The 24,842-nt window shown below is 39.6% G+C and overlaps 1 long non-coding RNA gene across 1 annotated transcript in view; it reads left to right on the plus strand.

The window, feature by feature from the left end:
• Positions 1-22,581, plus strand: part of LOC106557970 — a 42,147-nt gene extending 19,566 nt beyond the window's left edge. Inside the window, exons 2-4 of the long non-coding RNA XR_005380410.1 lie at positions 2,763-2,891; positions 12,494-12,950; positions 21,791-22,581. This is a non-coding gene — a long non-coding RNA (uncharacterized LOC106557970). The remainder of the gene's footprint in view (positions 1-2,762; positions 2,892-12,493; positions 12,951-21,790) is intronic.
• The last annotated feature ends 2,261 nt before the right edge of the window (positions 22,582-24,842 follow it).

Here is a 24,842-nt window from a genome sequence, read left to right on the forward strand (position 1 = left end):
CCAACAAACTTGATGGAAGAGAGCTCAACTGAATTTATCTAGTCTGAAGACTAGAAAGCAAAAATGCAAAGAGTTGAACAGAACCTTGGAGACCTGTGGAGCATCACATGTACAAACATATGCATAATGGGAGACCCAGAAAAAGAAAAGAGGCAGGGACAGAAACAACAGCTGAAAAGCAATGGCCAAAAATCTCCCAAATTTAATGTAAGATAGGAACCCGCACATCCACAAAGTTGAACAAACTACAAATAAAACTCAAAAACATCAATTAACTACATACATCATAAACTGTTAAAGGTCAAAGACAGAATCCTGGAAGCAGAAAAACCAAAGCAAATCATTGTGTATAATGGATTTTTAATAAAATTAACAGGTCATTTTGCTTCAGAAACCTCAGAGGCTTAAACAAAAACTAAGAGAATTCATTGCTACCACAACTGCCTCGCAAAAAATACTAAAGGGAGTTGTTCAAGCTGAAATGAAAGGACATTAGAGAGTATCACAAATCCACACAAAGAAACAAAGAGCACTGGTAAAGGTAATACTATCTAAGCAAAAAATAGTCTAAATGTGTTTTTTTTTTTTAATCTGTAATTCTTTTTTTCTCCTGATTTAGAAGACACCTTTTTTCAGTTTTCCTTGGTGACTTCAATACCAAGATGCAGCGGGGCAGAAGTATTTGAACTTCTAGTCCTTCAGACTAGTATAATGATGGTATTTACTATCTCCAACACAGTCAGTCTTCCCAGTATTGGTAATTTGTGCCTGGTGTTCTGCTCAACATGTCACCAAAAGACAGCTAGAACGGCTGTATTAATATCAAGTAAAAGAGACTTTAAGACAACAATTGTCGTTTTGAAGAAAACAGGGTTGAATTTTCAAGATTTTGGATTAGGCAATGGTTTCGTGGGTATGACACTTAAAGCATGAACAACTAAAGAAAAGATAAATTGTACATCAATAAAATTATAATATTTGTGCCTCAAACATTACCAAGGGACACCTGGGTGGCTCAGTTGGTTAAGCATCTGCCTTCGGTTCATGTCATAATCTTAGGGTCCTGGGATTGAGCCCCACATCAGGCTCCCAGCTCAGCAGGGAGTCTGCTTCTCCCTTTCCCTCTGCCCCTCCCCATTGCTTGTGTTCTCTCACACTCTGTCAAATGGGCAAATAAAATCTTTTAAAAAAAATTACCAAGAAGGTGAAAAGACAGGGATCCCTGGGTGGCTCAGCAGTTTAGCGCCTGCCTTTGGCTCAGGGCATGATCCTGGAGTCCTGGGATCAAGTCCCACATCAGGCTCCCTGCATGGAGCCTGCTTCTCCCTCTGCCTGTGTCTCTGTCTCTGTCTCTCTCTCTCTCTCTCTCTCTCTGTCTCTGTGTGTGTGTGTGTGTCTCTCATGAATAAATAAATTAAATCTTTAAAAAAAGAAAGTGAAAAGCAATCCACAAAATGGGAAATATATTTATAAATTATGTATCTGACAACAGTCTATATCCAGTTTATATAAAGAACTCTCATAACTCAATAAACAATTAAAAATGGGCAAAGAATCTGAATAGACATATCTCACAAGAAGATACACTAATGGCCAACAGGTGCATGTAAAGATGTTCAACAATTTTAATCTTTCAGGAAAATCAAATCAAAACCACAATGATATTACATTCCATACCCATTAAAATGGCTGTAATAAGGAAGACGAACAATAACAAGTGTGTTAAGGATATAGAGAAGTTGGAACCCTTATATATCGCTAGTTAGAGTGCAGAATTATGCAGCCCCTGTAGCGAACAGTTTGGTAGTTCCTCAAAAAGTTAAATATAAAGTTACCATATGACCCAGCAACTCCACTCCCACTCTCAAGTACATACCCATGGCACTGAAATCATATATTCATGCAAAAGCTTGTTTATAAATGTTCATAATAGACAAAAGTGGGAAATTCACAGATGTCTATCAACTAATAATGGATAAACCAAATGTGCTATATCTGCACAGCGTAATACAGCCATTAAAAAAAAGAAATACTAATACATGTTACAGTACGGATGAACATTGATAACATTATGCTAAGTCAAAGACACCAGACACAAAAGACCTCAGATTTTTTTAAAGATTTTATTTATTTATTCATGAGAGACACAGAGAGAGGCAGAAACATAGGCAGAGGGAGAAACAGACTCCCCCTGGGGAACCTGATGTGGGATTCGATCCCAGGACCCCAGGATCATGACCTGAGCCAAAGGCAGATGCTCAACCACTGAGCCACCCAGGTGCCCCAAGACCTCAGATTTTGTGATTCCCCTTGTATGAAATATCCATGATGGGAAAATATATACAAAGAGCCAATCAGTGGTTGCCTGGGATTGAGGTAAAATAGAGGAGTAACAACTAATGGGTATGGTATCTTGTTTTGGGATGGTGAAAATGTTTTGAAAATAGATATTGGTGATGGTTGCACCAGTATGTGAAAATACTAAAAAACACTAAATTGAACTCTTTCTTTCTTCTTTCTTTCTTTCTTTCTTTCTTTCTTTCTTTCTTTCTTTCTTTCTTTCTTTCTTTCTTTCTTTCTTCTTTCTTTCTTTCTTTCTTTCTTTCTTTCTTTCTATCTTCTTTCTTTCTTTCTTTCTTTCTTTCTTTCTTTCTTCTTTCTTTCTTTCTTCTTTCTTTCTTTTTTCTTTTTTTCTTCTTTCTTCTTTCTTTCTTTCTTTCTTTCTTTCTTTCTTTCTTTCTTTCTTTCTTTCTTTCTTACAGATTTTATTTTTAAGTAATCTCTACACTCAATGTAGAGCTCAAACTCACAACCCTGATATCAAGAGTTGCACACTCTATGCTCTACAGACAAAGCCAGCTAGGTGCTCCTGAATGGAACACTTTTAAAAGGTAAATTTTATGATATGTGAATTCTATGTCTATAAAACATTTTTAAATTAACTATATAAATTTTACTATATACTAATTTCAAAATATCTCCAGTATATATTCCTAAATGCAAAAATTAAGGTGAATAACATGTTATTATATGATATGCTTATATCCTTTGGGTAAGAAGGATTAAAAATAAATACATGCATATATATATACATGTATATACATGTATATACATATGCATTCACAATATATACATACAAATATGTATGCTTTTTCTTTTTTGAAAATGAAATGCATAGTTAGGTGTATATATTTTATATATGTATTTATATATTTCTACCCAGATAGATAGCTATAAAATCATATTCACTTGATTCTGCATTTTAAAAAAATGGAGAAAATACACATACACAAAATTTGTTCCCTGCAATTATAAGAAGAAGTTGCAGTGAAAGACAGACATGGGAGTAAGAATTGACTTCTATTTGTATTGTTTGTGGTTGTACTGATTTTGTAATGTTAATACATTACACAATACACACACACACACAGATAAAAAATAAATAAAAACATAATAGCTTGGGATGCATTAATGGTTGGCATCACTATGGCAACTCTATGTGTCCTCTCCTGGCAAAACATTTTGAGAATGCTATTACCATCTGAATATATCAATCCTATATCCACATGCTATAATTGTAGGTTTCCAGATATATGACCAGCCAGACCACAGTTTTTCCACTTCTAGTCAGCAGCTTCTACATCAAAGTGCAATTTAATAACTGATAAAAACTAGAATACAAAAATAAGCATTCACTAAAGATTTCAAGTTAAGTCTTTTAAACATACTTATGCAAAGAAATTGGAGAACTTTTAAAAATGTACAATTTTTTTAAATGTGTCCAAAATTGAACCAAAAAGTTCAGAAAACTTGAAAAAAATCTATAAACCATCCAAGAAATCATATAAGTAATCAAATCTATCCTTAAGGGGTGTAGAAAAACCACTAGATATAATGGATATTCACAACTTAAGTTGTAGGAAGAAACTTAATGGGATAATCAGCATGTACCAAAACCCACAGAGACTATTCTGGTGTTTGCTAACACTTCCTGAGTAATCTCTGAAAATTAGGCACAAAGGAAGAATGCTAAGTGCATCAAAACTGGAAAAAAGGTTAGAAAGGACAAGATGAACCTAAAGAAGAATGAATGAAGGACTAATGAAATGAATTAGAATACCCAGAAACAGATACATGCAAACATGGTAATATACTGGATAGCTGTGGCATTATAATTCATTGGGAAAAACATTAGTAAAGACTTGGTGCTTTATGCATTTAAAGCTAAAATTAGATTCTCTCCTCATATTATCTACAACAATGATTTCTATATTGATTCAAGGCTTAGATAGTTTTAATAGCATTAATATTAATTAAACAAAAAGTTAAAATATCATTATCTTAAGTTAGGGAAGAATTTTAAAATTGAAAAAGAAAGGGGTACCTGGGTGGCTCAGTGGTTGAGCATCTGCCTTTGGCTCAGGTCATGATCCTGGAGTCCTGGGATTGAATCCCACATCAGGTTCTCCGCGTGGAGCCTGCTTCTCCCTCTGCCTATGTCCCTGCCTCTCTCTGTGTGTCTCTCATGAATAAATAAATAAAATCTTTTAGAAAATTAAAGAAGAAAAAAGAAAATGGAAAAGATAAAAAAGATTGGTCTATGTAAAAATATAAAACTCTAATAAGGCCAAAGGCACTGTAGAAGTAAAGGTCAAGGGACAGACTTGGAGGAAACATTCGCAACAAATACAACAGACAAAGAATTACTGTCGAAAATACATATTCTAAAAAATATAAAAAGATGATTAAAAATGAAGTCATTCAGAAAAGCAACGAAGAGCCAATAAATATATTGTGTACAAGCTCATTAATAATCTCAGAAAAGCAAATTAAAATGATGAGTTTTTCTCAGAAGTTAGATTGGCTGGCAGTAAGTCCATAGTCTGACAACACCAAGTGCTGACAGGTAAGCAGGGTTAAGTAGCAGTCACAAATATACTGCAGCCGTCTAGGTGAGGGAAATTCATGCAGAGCCATGTAAAGGACATGTAGACCATTGAGCCTTCTTCCAAATGTTCTATACTGCTGCGCCAAGCTAGACATTAGAAAACTGTGTACCCGAACTCTGTTATGAACTGAACACTTGTGTCGCCCCACCAAAATTCATTTATTGAAGCCCTAAGCACCAATGTGACAATATTTGATGATGGGGACTTTGGGAGGTAATTGGGTTATCAGTATAGAGCCCTGAGGAGATTAGAGCCCTGAAAAAAAAGACATGAGAGGGCTTGCTCCCTAGCCTCTCTCTCCACCATGCAAAGATACAGTGAGAAGAGATCCATGTGGGAACTGGGTAAGAGTCCTCACTAAGAACCAAATGTGTTGGTGCCTTGATCTTGGACTTCCCAGACTGCATAACTATAAGAAATTAGTGTTTGTTGTTTAAGACACCAGTCTCTGATAATTTGTTACAGCAGTGTCAGTGTTTTAGTGCCCTAACAGATTTTTTTCTCTGGTTCTCCTTTGCTGTCAGAAAGATCAGAGGCAAACTTGCAGTTCACCTTTGATAACTCTGGGACTTTATAGGACCAGCATATATCTATCTGTTAACTTTGCTCAGCTCTTGACCTGAAAGTCTATATATCTGTGATGTCAATTTTCATCTATTTCTATTTTTCTATTTTAATTTGTTCACCAACCTCACAAAACCCACTGTAAAACAAAGCAGGAATAAACAACTCATCTGTGTTTTTTTCATTTCCTGTTGCTCTTGGAAAACTGAAGAGAACTGTAAAGGTACAGCTGGGAAAAAAGGAAAGAAAATGAGGTCCTATGCCACCAGGTGAGCTGTGCAGCTCTCAGAATTACCTGCCTAGCAAGCTTCACACAGCAGCTACATACAAAGCCCCCAAGGGCAGCACAGAGTCTGTGGAGGAGCACTGTCTATGCTGACTCTGATGGGTCAAAGATAGCTTACAATAAAAATTTTTATTTGATGAGTGTAAACATTTCCTACTAATTTCCTAATGGAAAGAATTTATCTTCCCCTCTCGTTACAAAAAAAGAAAAATAAATAAAATAAAGTAACCACTGAGAACTAAGATGGAGGAGGAGTAGGGTATGGTCCCCAAGTCACCTATCCCTAAAAACTTACCTAGACAACTTTCAAATCATCCTGAAAACCTATGAATCCGACCTGAGATTTAAAGAGAGAACAGTTGGAACACTACAGAGAGAAGAGTTTGTGCTTCTAACAAGTACAACTTGATTTTAGCCACTCTGCACTGAGCAAATTGACTAGAGAGAAGAACTCACCACAAAAGAAAGAATCAGAAACAGTCCTCTCTCCCACAGAGTTATAAAATTTGAATTACAATTCGATGTCAGAAAGCCAATTCAGAAGCACAGTTATAAAGCTACTGGTGGCTCTGGAAAAAAGCATAAAGGATTCAAGAGACTTCGTGACTACAGAATTTAGATCTAATCAGGCCGAAATTAAACATCAATTAAATCAGATGCAATCCAAACTGGAGGTCCTAACGATGAGGGTTAATGAGGTAGAACAAGAGAGTGACAGAGAAGACGAGTTGATGGCAAGGAAGGAAGCTGAGGAAAAAAGAGAAAAACAATTAAAAGATCATGAGGAAAAGTTAAGGGAAATAAGTGACAGCCTCAGAAGGAAAAATCTACGTTTAATTGGGGCTAGGGCGCCAAAAGGGACAGTGGACCAGAAAGCATATTTGAACAAAGCATAGCTGAGAACTTCCCTAACTTGAGGAGGGAAACAGGCATTCAGATCCAGGAGATAGAGAGATCCGCCCCCCTAAAATCAATAAAAACTGTTCAACACCCCGACATTTAATAGTGAAACTTGCAAATTCCAAAGATAAAGAGAAAATTACTTAAAGCAGCAAGAGACAAGAGATCCCTAACTTATATGGGGAGAAATATTAGATTAACAGCAGACCTCTCCACAGAGACCTGGCAGGCCAGAAAGGGCTGGCAAGATATATTCAGGGTCCTAAATGATAAGAACATGCAGCCAAGAATACTCTATCCAGCAAGGCTCTCATTCAGAATAGAAGGAGAGATGAAGAGCTTCCAAGGTAGGCAGAAACTGAAAGAATATGTGACCACCACACCAGCTCTGCAAGAAATATTAAGGAGGACTCTGTAAAAGAAAGAGGAAGCCCAAAGAAATAAGTCACAAAAACAGGGACTGAATAGGTATTATGATGACACTAAATTCATATCTTTCGATAGTAACCCTGAACGTGAATGGGCTTAATGATTCCATCAAAAGACGCAGGATTTCAGACTGGATAAAAAAGCAAGACCGATCTATTTGCTGTCTACAAGAGACTCATTTGAGACCTAAGGACACCCACAGCCTGAAAATGAAAGGTTGGAGAACCATTTACCATTCAAATGGTCCTCAAAAGAAAGCAAGGGTAGCCATCCTCATATCAGATAAAGTTTGTCCCAAAGACTGTAGTAAGAGATGAAGAGGGGATCCCTGGGTGGCGCAGCGGTTTGGCGCCTGCCTTTGGCCCAGGGCGCGATCCTGGAGTCCCGGGATCGAATCCCACGTCGGGCTCCCGGTGCATGGAGCCTGCTTCTCCCTCTGCCTGTGTCTCTGCCTCTCTCTCCCTCTCTCTGTGTGACTATCATAAATAAATAAAAATTTAAAAAAAAAAAAAAAAAAAGAGATGAAGAGGGACACTATGTCATACTTAAATGATCTATCCAACAAGAGGACCTAACAATCATGAATATTTATGCCCCTAATGTGGGAGCTGCCAAGTATATCAATCAGTTAATGTCTTTACCAAAGTAAAGACATACTTAGATAATAATACACTAATACTGGGAGACTTCAACACGGCGCTTTCTGCAAATGACAGATCTTCTAAGCACAACATCTCCAAAGAAACGAGAGCTTTAAATGATACACTGGACCAGATGGATTTCACAGATATCTACAGAACTTTACATCCAAGTGCAACTAAATACACACACATTCTTCTCAAGTCCACATGGAACTTTCTCCAGAATAGACCACATACTGGGTCACAAATCAGGTCTTAACCGATACCAAAAGAAAGGGATTGAATAGACCACATACTGGGTCACAAATCAGGTCTTAACCAATACCAAAAGAATGGGATTGTCCCGGCATATTTTCAGACCATAATGCTTTGAAACTAGAACTAAATCACAAGAAGAAATTTGGAAGAAATTCAAACACGTGGAGGTTAAAGACCATCCTGCTAAAAGATGAACGGGTCAGCCAGGAAATTAGAGAAGAATTAAAAAGATTCACGGAAACTAAGGAGAATAAAGATACAACCGTTCAACATCTTTGGGATACAGCAAAAGCAGTCCTGAGAGGGAAATACATTGCAATACAAGCATCCCTCAAAAAACTGTAAAAAACTCAAATACAAAAGCTAACTTTGCACCTAAAGGAACTGGAGAAAGAACAGCAAATAAAACCTACACCCAGCAGAAGAAGAGAGCTAATAAAGATTCAAGCAGAACTCAATGAAACAGAGACCACAAGAACTGTGGAACAGATCAACAAAACCAGGAGTTGGTTCTTTGAAAGAATTAATAAGATAGATAAACCATTAGCCAGCATTATTAAAAACAAATTAATAAAATCACGAATGAAAAAGGAGAGATCACCACCAATACCAAGGAAATAGAAACGATTTTAAAAACGTATTATGAGCAGCCATACACCAATAAATTAGGCAAGCTAGAAGAAATGGACGCATTTCTGGAAAACCACAAACTACCAAAACTGGAACAGGAAGAAATAGAAAACCTGAACAGGCAGATAACCAGGGAGGAAATTGAAGCAATCATCCAAAACCTCCCAAGACACAAAAGTTCAGGGCCAGATGGCTTTCCAGGGGAATTCTATCAAACATTTAAAGAAGAAACAATACCTATTCCACTAAAGCTGTTCCGAAAGATAGAAAGAGATGGAATACTTCCAAACTCATTCTATGAGGCCAACATCACCTTAATTCCAAAACTAGACAAAGACCCCACCAAAAAAGGAGAATTATAGACCAATATCCCTGATGAACACAGATGCAGAAATTCTCAACAAGATACTAGCCAATAGGATCCAATAGTACATTAAGAAGATTATTCACCATGACCAAGTGGGATTTATCCCGCGATGCAAGGCTAGTTCAACACTTGTAAAGCAATCAATGTGATTGATCATATCAACAAGAGAAAAAACAAGAGCCATATGATCCTCTCAATAGATGCAGAGAAAGCATTTGACAAAATACAGCATCCATTCCTGATCAAAACTCTTCAGTGTAGGGATAGAGGGAACATTCCTCAGCGTCTTAAAAGCCATCTATGAAAAGCCCACAGCAAATACCATTCTCAATGGGGAAACACTGGGAGCCTTTCCCCTAAGATTGGGGACATGACAGGGATGTCCACTCTCACCCCTGCTATTCAACATAGTACTAGAAGTCCTAGCCTCAGCAATCAGTCAACAAAATAATAAATAAATGAATAAATAAATAAATAGCATTCAAATTGGCAAAGAAGAAGTCAAACTCTCCCTCTTTGCAGATGACATGATACCATACCTACAAAACCCAAAAGACTCCACCCGAATTGCTAGAACTCATACAGCAATTCAGCAGTGTGGCAGGATACAAAATCAATGCCCAGAAACCAGTGGCATTTCTATACACTAACAATGAGACTGAAGAAAGAGAAATTAAGGAGTCAATCCCATTTACAATTGCACCAAAAAGCATAAGATACCTAGGAATAAACCTAACCAAAGAGGTAAACCAAAGAGGATCTATACCCTAAAAACTACAGAACACTTCTGAAAGAAATGGAGGAAGACACAAAAGGATGGAAAAATATTCCATGCTCATGGATTGGAAGAATTAATACTGTGAAAATGTCAATGCTACCCAGGGCAATTTACACATTTGATGCAATCCCTATCAAAATACCATGGACTTTCTTCAGAGAGTTGGAACAAATCATCTTAGGATTTGTGTGGAATCAGAAAAGACCCCGAATAGCCAGGGGAACTTTGAAAAAGAAAACCAGAGCCGGGAGCATCACAATGCTGGATTTCAAGTCATACCACAAAGCTGTGATCATCGAGACAGTGTGGTACTGGCACAAAAACAGACACATAGATCAATGGAACAGAATAGAAAATCCAGAAGTGGATCCTCAACTCTATGGTCAACTAATATTCGACAAAGCAAGAAAGACTATCCACTGGAAAAAGGACAGTCTCTTCAATAAATGGTGCTGGGAATATTGGACATCCACATGCAGAAGAATGAAACTAGACCATTCTCTTACACCATACACAAAGATAAACTCAAAATGGATGAAAGATCTAAATGTGAGACAAGAATCCATCAAAATCCTAGAGGAGAACACAGGCAACACCCTTTTTGAAGTTGGCCATTGCAACTTCTTACAAGATACATCTATGAAGGCAAGGGAAACAAAAGCAAAAGTGAACTATTGGGACTTAATCAAGATAAAAAGCCTCTGTACAGCAAAAGAAACAGTCAGCCAAACTAAAAGACAACCTACAGAATGGGAGAAGATATTTGCAAATGGCGTATCAGATAAAGGGCTAGTTTCCAAGATCTATAAAGAACTTACTAAACTCAACACCCAAGAAACAAACAATCCAATCATGAAATGGGCAAAAGACATGAACAGAAATCTCACAGAGGAAGACATAGACATGGCCAACATGCACATGAGAAAATGCTCCGCATCACTTGCCATCAGGGAAATACAAATCAAAACCACAATGAGATACCACCTCACACCAGTGAGAATGGGGAACATTAACAAGGCAGGAAACCACAAATGTTGGAGAGGATGCGGAGAAAGGGAACCCTCTTACACTGTTGGTGGGAATGTGAACTGGTGCAGTCACTCTGGAAAACTGTGTGGAGGTTCCTCAAAGAGTTAAAAATAGACCTGCCCTAGGACCCAGCAATTGCACTGTTGGGGATTTACCCCAAAGATATAGATGCAATGAAATGCCGGGACACCTGCACCCCAATGTTTCTAGCAAGCAATGTCCACAATAGCCAAACTGTGGAAGGAGCCTCGGTGTCCATCGAAAGATGAATGGATAAAGAAGATGTGGTTCATGTATACAATGGAATATTACTCAGCCATTAGAAATGACAAATACCCACCATTTGCTTCAACGTGGATGGAACTGGGCGGTATTATGCTGAGTGAAATAAGTCAATCGGAGAAGGACAAACAGTATATGTTCTCATTCATTTGGGGAATATAAATAATAGTGAAAGGGAATATAAGGGAAGGGAGAAGAAATGTGTGGGAAATATCAGAAAGGGAGACAGAACATAAAGACTCCTAACTCTGGGAAATGAACTAGGGTTGGTGGAAGGGGAGGAGGGCGGGGGTGGGGGTGAATGGGTCACGGGTACTAAGGGGGGCACTTGACGGGATGAGCAATGGGTGTTATTCTGTATGTTGGCAAATTGAACACCAATAAAAAATTATTATTAAAAAAAGAAGGAAAGATGAATGGATAAAGAGGATGTGGTCAATGGAATATTACTCAGCCATTAGAAACGACAAATACCCACCATTTGGACGCAACTGGAGGGTATTATGCTGAGTGAAGAAAGTCAATTGGAGAAGGACAAACATTATAAGGTCTCATTCATTTGGGGAATATAGAAAATAGTGAAAGGGAATAAAGGGGAAAGGAGAGAAAATGAGTGGGAAATATCAGTGAGGGTGACAGAACATGAGAGACACCTAACTCTGGGAAACCAAGAAGGGGTGGTGAAAAGGGTGGTGGGCGAGGGGTTGGGGTGACTGGGTGATGAGCACTAAGGAGGGCACTTGATGGGATGAGTACTGGGTGATATGCTATATGTTGGCAAATTGAACTCCAATAAAATAATATACAAAAAATAAATTGTAAAAAAAATAAAACACTGGGAACTAATTAAACAAAGAACAATACAGGAAAGAAATTGCCTTTATTTCTCTGCATGCCTAATAACAATGTTTGCTCCTTGAATTTGAAAATCCTCATCTCCTGGAAAGGGATGGGGTACTTTGTTTATTCTAACTTGGTTATGGTTTCTCAAAAACGATCTTTTAATAAAAAATTTGCTGTGATGTTATTTGAAGGGGTGACAGCAAGGAGTTCTCCAGGCATGCCACTAATAAATTATGTGACTCTAAACAAGTCATTTACCTTTTGGCACACTTTTTTCACCGCTTAGATAAAGGCAAAAATTTTAAATCTTCAAACTCTTTACACTGGCCGACTAGAAGGAGCAGTGATGCACCACTCTAGGTTGTACAGCAAGCGCAAAAAGAATGGCGCGGGGCTCATGAGAGTGAATAAGAAGGGCAGTTTTTCCTTCTGTGGCTGATGCCTCCTTTCCCTGAACCGTGCTGTCACCAAGCCTTCCGCGAGGTGCCCTCAGCTAGTGCTGCCGACCCTTTGCTCATGCGGCCCGCCTTATTTCAGTTCTTACAGCTGATCAAAGGACAGCCTGCAATGACTCTTCTTGGCCCTCCGCCAACCCTCCGGGACTGACCTGCCACTCCCCTAGCCTGTCGCACTGCCCCTAGGGAGCGCAAAGACTCCACGACCCTGGAAGCGCCACCCACGCAGAGAAGGGACCTAAGCAAAGACAATTTACAGACCCGGAGTGAAAGTGAGCACGCGTAAAAGCAGCCCGGAAGGTCTGAAACCAGAGTGAAAACTACATTTCCCATAAGTCTTTGCCTCGGCATCTTTTGGGTGTTTAACAAACCACCACCTTATTCCCCCAGCTCTTTTTGGTTTACAAATTGACCAATCTAGCCTTACCCAAGGAGCTCCAAAGCATTTTATTCAAAGAACGCAATAAAGGTTTGTGGCCTAGGTGATGCCTCCCTCTCTGCCTGCAGCCTGCCTTGACCTTCCTACTGGCTCCAAGGCCGTGAGTAATAAACTTGTCTATTTCAATTTCTTCTGTGGTCTTTTGTTAAACTGCAAAGAACTATCTTTTTCTGTATTACTTAGATAAGACTTCATAGGCCCCTTGTTTACCTATTACAAAACCAGACACAAACCCACCAAATTCCCATTCTATGCCTCATAAATGATCAGCTGAACCATTCATTCCCATGACCAATCAGAACAAAATACCTGTAAATTTAACTTGACCAAATTTCTCTTGTCCCTGAAATTTGCCTTATTCTTAAGGTTAAACAAGTATAGGAATGCCAAATGATCCCTCTCAAAACTTGGCTGACAAAATGGAAAGATGTTTCCTGATCTTGCCACCCACTCCCCTGCTCCTGACACCCAGTTTTTTCTAGCCTTGTCTACACTTGCATTTTAAAAAGTGAGTTGGGATCCCTGGGTGGCGCAGCGGTTTGGCGCCTGCCTTTGGCCCAGGGCGCGATCCTGGAGACCCGGGATTGAATCCCACGTCGGGCTCCCGGTGCATGGAGCCTGCTTCTCCCTCTGCCTGTGTCTCTGCCTCTCTCTCTCTCTGTGTGACTATCATAAATTAAAAAAAAAAAAAAAAAAATTTAAAAATGAGTTTCTCGGGGTGCCTGGGTGGCTGAGTAGGTTAAGTGTCTCCCTTTGGCTCAGGTTGAGTCCCAGATTGAGTCCCATATCTCACTTGGGCTTCCTGCTGAGCAGTCTGCTTCTCTCTCTTTCTCTCTTTCTCTCTCTTCCTCTGCCCCTCCCCACTGCTCATTCTCTTTCTCTCTCTCCCTCAAATAAATAAAATCTTTTTTTTTTTAAATGAGTTTCTTTCTTTAGTTTTCATTGCTCTGTTACCAATGGGAGAGTCTGCATTGTATGAATGGAGGTACTGATTCTTGAATTACCCATAAAAGATTTACATAAGGATGGATCCATGCTCCAGTAAAGACAGCCAGAAGGAAAGTAGCAAGCCCAAAGAAGTTTAATTAAGGATATTTCACCCTTGAGAAGGGAGGGTGTGCAGCCCAGAAGTGGCAACTGCACTGAGTTAAAGGTGTCTTTCTTTTTACGTTTGCGGAGGCTATGGGTCTAGTTAGGGCAGTCTCCAACAGAGGTTGTTTCTTTTTTTTTTTTTTAAGATTTGAAAATTTTATTTATTCATGAGAGAAGCAGAGAGAGAGAGAGAGAAAGAAAGAGAGAAAGAGAGGCAGAGACACAGGCAGAGGGAGAAGCAGGCTCCATGAACCTGACTTGGGACTCAATCCCAGATCTCCCGGATCATGCCCTGGGCTGAAGGCAGCGCTAAATCTGGGCTGCCTCAGAGGTTGTCTCTAATCATCTAAGGGTCCCCTACCAGTTGGGAGGGGGAGTTTTAGCTCAACGAGATTCTGGCCCACAACTATCCTGGCCACCTTCTCCCTTGGGGAGGGAGCAGTTGAAACTACAGTATAAATACATTATAATGAAGCTATAGGTTACCCTGGGGCAGAGATTGAGGAGGAGAGGTGTGTTCTGAACCTGTGACCCTAGGTCTGTCAGCCTTAGAGTGTTGGAAGCCCTACGGCCAGGTTGTTAAAAGCCACAAAATCAGGATGTTGTACCCTCAGATTTCAAATGTGTCACCTATTTATCACCGGCTCAGATCTAACTGCCTACTCTATGAGCTCTTTCCTATTTGTAAAGAAACATATACACACACACACACTTTTGGAACTAATCTTTCAGACATTTGCAAACCTAAGATTGGAGATGTTTCCCTATTTCCATAGTCACTCTCTCTCGTTGCAGTAGTCACCTTCTTTTACTGCAATAGGTTTTTTTTCACTTAACAAACTTTATTTTTAGAGCACGTTTAGGCTTATTAGAAAAAATGCACAGAAAATACAAAGTTTTAATACACTTGTCTCCACCCCCTCACCCTTCTTACAGCTTCCCTATTATTAATGTTACTGAACCCAAGTTCAGCTGCCAGTCCCTCGAAAGGCCATTACTCAAGAAACAGGTTTTTGTTTGGAAAGGAATTTGGGCTTTATTCAGGAGGCCAGCAACCTGAGGAGAAGATGGGGTCTTGCTCAAAAGTCAGCTCCAAGGGTTTTGCCTGGCTCAAGGGTTTTTAAAGGGTAGTTAATCAGCAAAGGGAGTGCAGTGGCCTGCAACAATTCTTGATTATGTGCAGAGTCCATGATACCAGCTACAAAAGTTATCTTAGTGCTTGGGAATTGTGTAAAGGGAGGTCTAGTTCTTGTTTCGTGATGTGGAGAAGTACTCTGTTCTTTCTGCAAAGGAAGGCAATGTCTACAGATATATAAAGGGAGGTCAGTAAAATCATTTGTGTGAGCAAAAAAAAGAAAAACATTTTGCTAAAAAAAAATTTCTGGGTTAATCAGAAAGCTGAGGCAGCTTTAACAGACTTGCTGACTTCTGTGGCCTATGAAAGTTCTGGTCCTTCACTCCTCAAAGCCAGTGGTCTGCAAATCTCAAAGTAAGTAAATTAGTCTGTTGCAAATCGAGGGACTTAGGTCACCAAGTAAGGAGTGTGTTAACTTGAAGCAAATCAACCCTTAACACCAATTGTCATGATGTTATACTAACATGTTGCATTTGTATGGTATATTAGTTCCAGTTGATGAACCAATATTGATACATTATTCCTAACTAAAGTCCATAGTTTACAGTACAGTTCATTCTTTATATTGTACATAACATTAGGTATCTATCATTACAGTATCATAAGAAGAGTTTCACCGTCCTAAAAATATCCTGCACTCCACCTATACCATTCCCCTTAAACCTCTGGCAAGGACTGATCTTTTTATTATTTCTATAATTTGGCCTTCTTCAGAATGTACTTGGATTTATATAATATGTAGTCTTTTGGGACATATTTTTCAGGTAGCAATATACATTTAATGTTCCTTCATGTCTTTGTGGCTTGAGCACTCGTTTGTTTTATTTTTATTTTTTTTCATTTGTTTTAATTGCTGAATAATACTCCATTGTATGGATATACCACAGTTTATTTATCCCTTCACCCAATGAAGAATATCCAGTTTTGCTTCTGATTTTGGCACCAAAAGGGGTACCTTATCAGCTAACACCCTGAAAGGAAATGGGTATGATTTAGTTCTGCATCTCTGGTTCTCTGAGTCTAGTCTGTCCCAGATGATATTTGCCTGGCTTTGGAAAAGTAAGGGACTAGATCTCACCTACAGGCCACTGAACAATTGATGACCTTCAGGAGGTACAAGTAGCAGGACACCTGAAACAAAATCATGCTTGAGTGGACATTAAGGACATATACTAAATATTGGGCCCCTATTGTAAAACTCCCAATTTCTAGGATATCAAGTTGGTGGTCAGCAGCACTTTCACAGACACAGGCACATATTCCCTTTTATCTGCTTATGCAGAATTACTGTGACTTGAGATACAAATCTGCTTTGGTGGTCCTAGACCAAAGCCTTCTGGAAAACCTTAACATATGCAACCAGCATCACTACACATTGCATGAGCAGCGTCTAAAAATCTCCCTTAGCAGAGCCAGGCCTGGTCACAGTATACATTCTGGGAGTATTTTCTGGGTGGGGAGCCAGCAGGACTATGACTGCCAAAACACTTCAGCTTAAACCTCAAGAGTTAACCAAAGAAGGGTTTGTTTTTTTTTTTTCTGTACCTGAGAAAAAGATAAACGTCACTTCTGTGCTTACAAGGCAACCAACGTCTACCACATTTGAATAAATGCTTATAAATCTATCACTCCACTTAGATGGCAAGTCACTTAGGAAAAGAAAATATGTATATTTTGTATACCTGGTTTATCCAGGTGCCAAAAGAGCAGCCTGCATATAACTAATGATCATCCATGGCTTGCTGACTTTTGAAAAAAATAAGGAGCTAATGGCAATGAAGGTTGCCTTGGACATACCAACAACATGTTCAAGCCACAGGCTCCCTGAACATCTAAGGGTTTCACAGAGCTATGAAATGATGTGAATAGTGGAACCTGTGCTTTTCCGCCCAATTTAGAATTCTAAACATTGCAATTAGAAAATATCTTCAGCTCTCTTCATTTTTCTTAGTAGACTGAACTCCCCAAATCCAAGAGATTTCAGACAAATCTAAAACTGTTTGCCTCCTAAGATCCTGAGAATTTTTCCCATAGACATCATAGAAGCAGGCTATGCAATTTCTTGAGCCTAGTCCAATGGTGTAAATATTCCTTAACATTTATATTGACAATTCCAACTGAATGAATGCTTGACCTGTAAAAATAAAACACAAAAATTCCATATATTCCTTATATTCCATATAGAATATAAAGGAGTCAGCCAGAGATGTAAATCATGGTAGGCCAAAGACAGCCATTAAGACACTGAAGATGGTATGAAAATTACTGTACCTTTCAGAGCAGTGCAGTTCATGGTAGCTGAGTATTTTCTCTATGGATGTGATTGGCATGCGTTTGCAAACATGAGTAATCTCTGAGGCAGACATCAGACACTATGTATAGAGGTCAAAGCACTTTGATCTATATTCTTTTATCATATTGTGTGAATTATTAAGGTGAACATGGGGATATTAAGGTACAGAGAAACAAAGCTGCTGACTCAGAGCCTCAAAGAAAGATGGGCACATACTGGGAATGAGTCCCTACTCACACTTCTACAGCATTTAGACCTGAAAGGGACCCAGGAATCATCTAAGAAAGTACTTCTCAAACCTTTTTTTAAAAGTAGGCTCTATGCTCAGCATCGAGCCTAACATGGGGCTTGAACTCACAACCCTGAGATTAAGAACTGAGCTGAGATAGAGTTGGACACTTAACCAATTGAGCCACCCAGGCACCCCTCAAACTTAAATGTACCAACAAATCATCTGGACATCTTATTAAAAGAAATACTCTGATTGTCTGTGTCAGAGGCCTAAGATTCTGCATTTCTAATAAGCTTTAGTTGATGCCGCTGCTGCTGGTCCAGAGACCATACTGAAAAGCAAAAACCAAGCACAGTGGTTTTTTTGTTTGGTTGTTGTTGTTCTTGTATTTTAAGATTTATCTATTTTAGAGACAGAGAAAGAGAGAAAGCGGGCACAAGTGCAGGGATAGGGGCAGAGGGAGAGGGAGAGAAAGAATCTCAAGCAGACACTTCCCTGAGCCCAGAGCCTGATGCAGGGCTCAATCTCACCACCCTGAGATTATGACCTGAGCCAAAACCAAGAGTCAGACACCTAACCAACCGTGCCACCCAGACATCCCTAGTGCAATTATTATAAATCATATTTGTACAATAAAATTACCTCAGAGTTTCTTTCTTTCTTTTAATTACTGATAATTCCGTTGCCTGGGCTTCACTACCAGAGATTCTGATTCACCAGACTAGAGATCAGCTCAGATGTCAGTATCTAGTTTTGTTTTGTTTGGTTTTTTGTTTGTTTGTTTGTTTTTAAAGATTCCCAAGGAATTTTCCTGTTTGCAGCCAGGGCTGTAACCATTGTCCAAGGCTAACCCTTTTATTTAACTGATAAGGCAACACATAGAGTTTGACTCACCTAGCTCATCAGTCAAACACAGAACTGGTCCTGGAATTCTGATATTGGACTCATAGTTCTATGCTCAAGTTTCATTTCTTCCAGTCGAAACCTTGTTCATTTGAAATGAGTTTCCCTCTTTAGTTTTCATTGTTCTTTCCTATTTGTAAATACACAGAGACACACATATACATATAGACACACTTACATACTATATTGGCTATTTCATCTCTCCTTAATGCTACTGTCCTGTGAGTTCACGGGTTTGTTTATACCAAAGACACAGTGGTCAAGATTCCACATACCTAATCAGCTAAGTCAGAGCCCCACAGAACTGGGACTGCTGCCAAATTCATAGTGATCACAAGATAAACACTTGTTCTGTTTCTCTGACATACTGTCACTAGGTGCCAACAGGTAAAGGGGATGAAGAGGTAAAAATCTTCAGTTATAAAGCAAATAAGTTATAGGGATACAAAGTACAGCATAGGAAATATAATCAATAATATTATAACAACTTTGGTGATGGTATAGACTCACCATAGTGTTCAATATATAATGTAGGTAAACAATGAATTTTACACCTGAAACTAATATATGTCAACTTCAATTTAAAAATGATATTTTATGTGCACTAATTTGTGCACAAAAATTCCAAAGCCATACTGATATTAGTGCATACAGCCCTTCTAATCTTTATTTCAGTATTTGCTTACATTTCCATCCCTTTATTTCAGAGTTAGGTTAGACCTGGTGCCTTGCAGAAAATATTTTCACCTGAAAACTCAATTGGTCTGCTAGAAGCATCCCATCTGATACAGAACTAGGAGAGAACTGAGTAGTGATCCCCTTTCCAAACTCTCTTCTCCCCCATATAGGTCAGTCCCTCTAAGGGAAGGTTGGATGCCTCCTGCCCAAGAGGCTTTGCCAAGCTTCATGTGTGGGCACGTCCAGGACTCCCTGACTCAGGCCCTAAGATGGGAAGATTTAGATTGCCCTGGCCTGAGGATCACAGCAGAGCATTTGCCTCAGCAGCTGCACAGAGACATGACATAATTCCCCAAATTATAATGTGGAAGGGCTCCTGCTGGAGGTTAGTGCAGACTGCCTACTGCACAGATGGAGGGACTTGTCTGAATAGTGAAAGTAACATCCACAGTTATGATGGCTCTTCAATGAGACATGATATCCATGTGTTATTTCATTTCATTTCATCACAACCACATGAGGAAAGATATATTACTATCCTGATTTGATAGGTAAGGAATTATAGCTTAGAAAAGTGAACCAGAGCATCTGGCTGGTTCAGTCGGAAGAGCATACAACTCTTTTTTATTATTATTATTATTTATTTTTTTAATTTTATTTATTTATGATAGTCACAGAGAGAGACAGAGAGAGAGAGAGGCAGAGACATAGGCAGAGGGAGAAGCAGGCTCCATGCAGGGAGCCTGACGTGGGATTCGATCCCGGGTCTCCAGGATCGCGCCCTGGGCCAAAGGCAAGCGCCAAACCGCTGTGCCACCCAGGGATCCCCCCCCCCTTTTTTTAATGTACATATGCATCTTAAGTGATCCATTTGATACATTTCGGCACTTTGTTTAAATTTCTTTTCTTTTTTTAAATTTTATTTATTTATTTGACAGAGAAAGAATGAGCAAGCACAAGCAGGAAGAGGGGCAGAGGGAAAGAGAGAAGCAAGCTCCCCATCAAGCAGGGAGCCTGATGTGGGGGTCTAGGGGTTGATCCTAGGACCCCAAGATCAAGACCCATACTGAAGGGAGACGCTTAACAGACTGAGCCACCCAGGCACCCAAAGAGCATGCAACCCTTGATCTCAGGGTTGTGAGTTGGAGCCCCACGTTGGGTATAGAGATTACTCTAAATAAATAAACTTAAAAAAAAAAAAAGGTGAACCAACTAGCCCATGATTACATAGCCAGTAAATGACAAAGTCCAATATTGAAACCAGACAGTGTGATTCCAGGTGGCTTCACCGCTGTGTCTTGTGAGCACAAAAGCAAATGAAGATGAAATGTCTTAATATTTTTCATTGTGCCCAAGCTGGGGAGGAGTGAAGGAAATCTTGGGGGAAAACTGTCTCATTGGTCCCATATCTGGTAATAAGGACTGTTCTGTGATGGATCTTTACCTATGCAGAGCACACAGCCCTGTAATAAGTGAGATGGTGTATGCCTGATGAATCCCCTACCATCAGGTAATTCTGTCAAGGGAACAGGTCTAAGACTTCTTTCTAATGCGTTAGGTTTGTTCATCTCCCATAGAACAAGCTTTGTCTAATAGCCACTCTTCCCTTTAAGTGAATTTAGGCTCCCATAATGGGCTAACCTGGCCACGGTCCGCTTTCCTTTACTCCTTTAGGGAGTTCTATTCTCCATTTCTATGATCCAATTTTCTTTAGAGAGTTTTACTACCTACTCCTATAATTATAGTTTACTTAGGGAGTGGGATTCTTATTATTTAGGTAATCTTGATTTGTTGGGTTTGGAAATGAACACATGGATCTAAACTATATTGTGGTCATAAGATGTCAGGTGGGCCAGCACATTCTTCTAGGAACTAGGAACTAGGAATGGACAGATGTGGTCTACCTCAAGTTAACTGAGGTAATTAACTTCAATGAAGAAAGCAGACATTTCCCCCAAACTTCATGCAGCTTATAATCCAGTGAGAAAAATAGTTAAAACAAGTTCGCAGTCGATTAAAGGTCAGCTTTCTCCATGAAGAAGTTTGGAACTTAATTTGCCAAAGTGTTCCAAGCAGTTCTCTTGTTTTATGCCATTTGGTTTGAAGCACTATTAATTCAGTCATTTGCTGGTATTGATCAAGAAACATGAGAAGGTTGCTATATGATTTGAGAGACCATCAATAACAAACACCTTTGATTATGACATTTTATTAAAAGAAGTTGCATGCCATATAATATTTTTATTTTGAAAAATATTTTATTTACTTATTTTTGAGAGAGAGAGAGAGAGAGTGAGCCTGAGCATGGGGATGAGCACGGGGACAGGCAAGAGAAGCAGACTCCACGCTGAGCAGGAAGCCCAATCTGGGGCTTGATCCCAGGACTATGGGATCATGACCTGAGCTGAAGGTAGATACTTAATCAACTGAACCACCCAGGTGCCCTCACCAAGTACTATTTTTAAAAGGAAAAAATTAAGGAAACAATGGTACTGTTTTTTCATTTTTGTATTTGTTTTGGGGGAAAATATATTAATTTCCTATTGTGGCTTAATTAATTACCACAAACTTGTTAGTCTAAAACCATACAAATTTATCATCTTACAGGTCTGGAGGTCAGAATCGGAAATGAGTTTCACTGGACTGAAATCAAGGTGTTGGCAGAGCCAATTGCCTCCAGAAGCTCTAGAGGACAATCCTTTTTGTACTTTTTCCAGCTTCTAGAAGCTTCCTACATTCCCTGGTAGAGACCCATAATCCACAAGATTATAAATCCCCCAGGCATTTATAGAACTATCTGGTAGCGTTTGGATTTCTACTGAACTCTAAATTGCAGGGAAGAAATTGCAGGGAAGCAAACTTTGTATCATTAAGGGCAGACATCAGAGTCAGGTAGAAGCCATCTTCCCAACTTGTTTATCACTAAAACAAGAGACTTATTAGATTTAACAAGAATGATATTCTAAAGTGCTTGGTTTGGCGCTAAAATGAGTTTAACCATTACCAACTGTCCTAGAGTGAGAAATATTAGAGGTAAGTATCTGTTGGACAGTTAGTCAACTCTTCTCAGGTATTGCTATACATCACTTGCACCCAGAAAGCAGAGCTCATTGATGCAAAGTATTTCCCTGGATTATGTGATGTGTTTATGTGAGGCCTGTTTAACAATCTCCAGAGATTATGGTTACTAGAGTGTCTTCTAACCCATCTCTCTATCCCATCCCTCCCTACTCTGGGAGAGATCTCCGCACTTCTTGGGGCTCTAAAGTGTGGGACAGCTTGGATGTTTACAGAGAATGACAAGAAGCATCAAATCCAGGAAAACAGATGCTCTTTAGTATTGAAAATGCTACTGCCAGGGGTGCCTGGGTGGCTTAGTCGGTTAAATGTCCAACTCTTGATTTTGGCCTGGGTCATGATCTTGGGGTCATGGGATCCAGCCCTATGTTGAGCTCTATGCTTAGGGTAGGGTCTGCTTGGGATTCTCTCTCACTCTCTCTCAGCCCCTACCCCTGGCTCACATGCTCTCTCTACATAAATAAAATCTTAAAAAAGAAAGAAAGAAAATACTATGCCAGGCTTACACATGACTACCTCCAGGCATTAACAAGTGGTCTCTTTATTTATAAAGATCTTATTTATTCATGAGAGACAGAGAGAGAGAGAGGCATAGACACAGGCAGAGGGAGAAGCAGGCTCCATGCAGGGAGCCTGATGTGGGACTTGATCCCAGGTCCCCAGGATCACACCCTGCGCTGTAAGGCTGCGCTAAACCGCTGAGCCATGGGGCTGCCCAACAAGTGGTCTCTTTAAACTGACAGCTGAAATTCATGGGCTTGTTTCTCCCATGCAAATGACTGACAGAACCTCATTTGTGTCCTTAAAGTTACCCCCACTCAAGAATTTCTCCAAGTGCCCACGGGGCATCTCTCATGGACTCCTCAATCAGGCCAAACCACAGTGCCTGCCATTCACTATTGTTAAGGTACTCTGGCCCAAGTCTTTCCTAACTGCAGCCAATATACCACTGCAAACTCCAGCTCTTTGGGGATCACCCCAACCACCAATGTCTCCATTCCTATGAGGCTGTGAAAGCTGGAATTATACTGGGACTCAGGGACCCTAGCTGTAACCTGTCGAGCTTGAATAAATCACCCTCAGTCTGAGTCCACAGCTCTGTAGCTTGTCCCCAGCCAGGCCAAATGTGATACAGCCAACTCTACTCTGGGGCCTATGCTGAAGGGAGTAGGCCTTCTGGGACATTCCCTTTGATATCCACCCTTTCATGCAGGTTCCTCCTGAACTCCAGTACCATCCCCAACTGCTCTTTATCTGTATTCAATCATTCTTTTCCTACCTGAACTGAAGTCCACTTCCTACATCTTTCAGGCTGTGCTCTGAAGACAAATTGGAATAAATTAGTTATATACATGACGGTATTATTTACAGCAGTGATTCTTGGGGGAGGGATATAACAGAGGAGAGGATTTTGTGCCTCAGAGCAAAAAAAAGGTTGCTTTTGCCAAATTATGGAGATAATTTTTTTTTTTAAATCACAACTGCAGGGTGCTGCTGACATCTAGTGGGTGTATATACATAAGGATGCTTCTTAAAGATCACTAGACAGTTTTCTACAGCATAGAATTATGCAGCCCAAATGTCAACAGTTGCCAAGGTCGGGAAACCCTGCCTTCATCTATTTCAGTTTCTCAGGTAGATTTTAGATCAGTTGCCATGTTTCACTTTCTATTTCCCTATTTCTTTTGTTGCTGTGTTTTATGTCTTGAGAAGAATACATACAAAAGACAATGCACTACTGATTCTCCAAAAAACACATCCAATCCAACATTCTGTGAAAAGAAATATTGATACATAAATTCCATCAAATAATTTTAACATGTTCAACACCCACTCAACAGTCAGGTCTTTGTTTCCTTTCAATCCTGAAAGTGTATATTCTTTCAATTTTTTTATGGATGGTTTTTGTCTTTCTGATTTTGAATTCTTAACAATATAGGTAGATAACCAAGATCTCTTTTTCCTTTGATGTTTACCTCTGATTGTTTAGTTGCTACCCATTTAAACCTTAATAAGCAAAGGTGATCTCTTGGCCCAGATACAGCTAAGAGAAAGGAAGGGAAAGAAGTAGGAACAAGGAAGAAAAAACATGATTAACACATTGGAAATATTTTCAATTACTGGAGCACTATTAAATTTTTCTAAATCCTTAGTAAGAAGGAAACTCTGTTTATTTTTCTACCCATAATAAACCATTCAGTACCTTTTCTAAAATATGGCTTCCTGCTTCAGAAAGACATTACAGGGCAGCCCGGGGGCGGGGCTCAGCGGTTTAGCGCCACCTTCAGCCCAGGGTGTGATCCTGAGGACCTGGGATCGAGGCCCACGTCAGGCTTCCTGCATGGAGCCTCCTTCTCCCTCTGCCTGTGTCTCTGCCTCTCTCTCTCTCTCTCTGTTTCTCTCATGAATAAATAAATAAAATCTTAAAAAAAAAAAAAAAAAGACATTACAATAGTCGTTTGGCCCACCGCATTACCTCTCTGATCTCAATTCTTAGGACTTTTTCCCTGCTCTTCCCACTCTAACCATACCATCCATGGCAAGTATGCTCCACCTTAATGGGTTTGCACTTACTGTTTCC

The sequence above is a fragment of the Canis lupus genome, chromosome 28 (genome assembly GCF_011100685.1).
Source record: "Canis lupus familiaris isolate Mischka breed German Shepherd chromosome 28, alternate assembly UU_Cfam_GSD_1.0, whole genome shotgun sequence".
NCBI classification, from domain to species: Eukaryota; Metazoa; Chordata; class Mammalia; order Carnivora; family Canidae; genus Canis; species Canis lupus.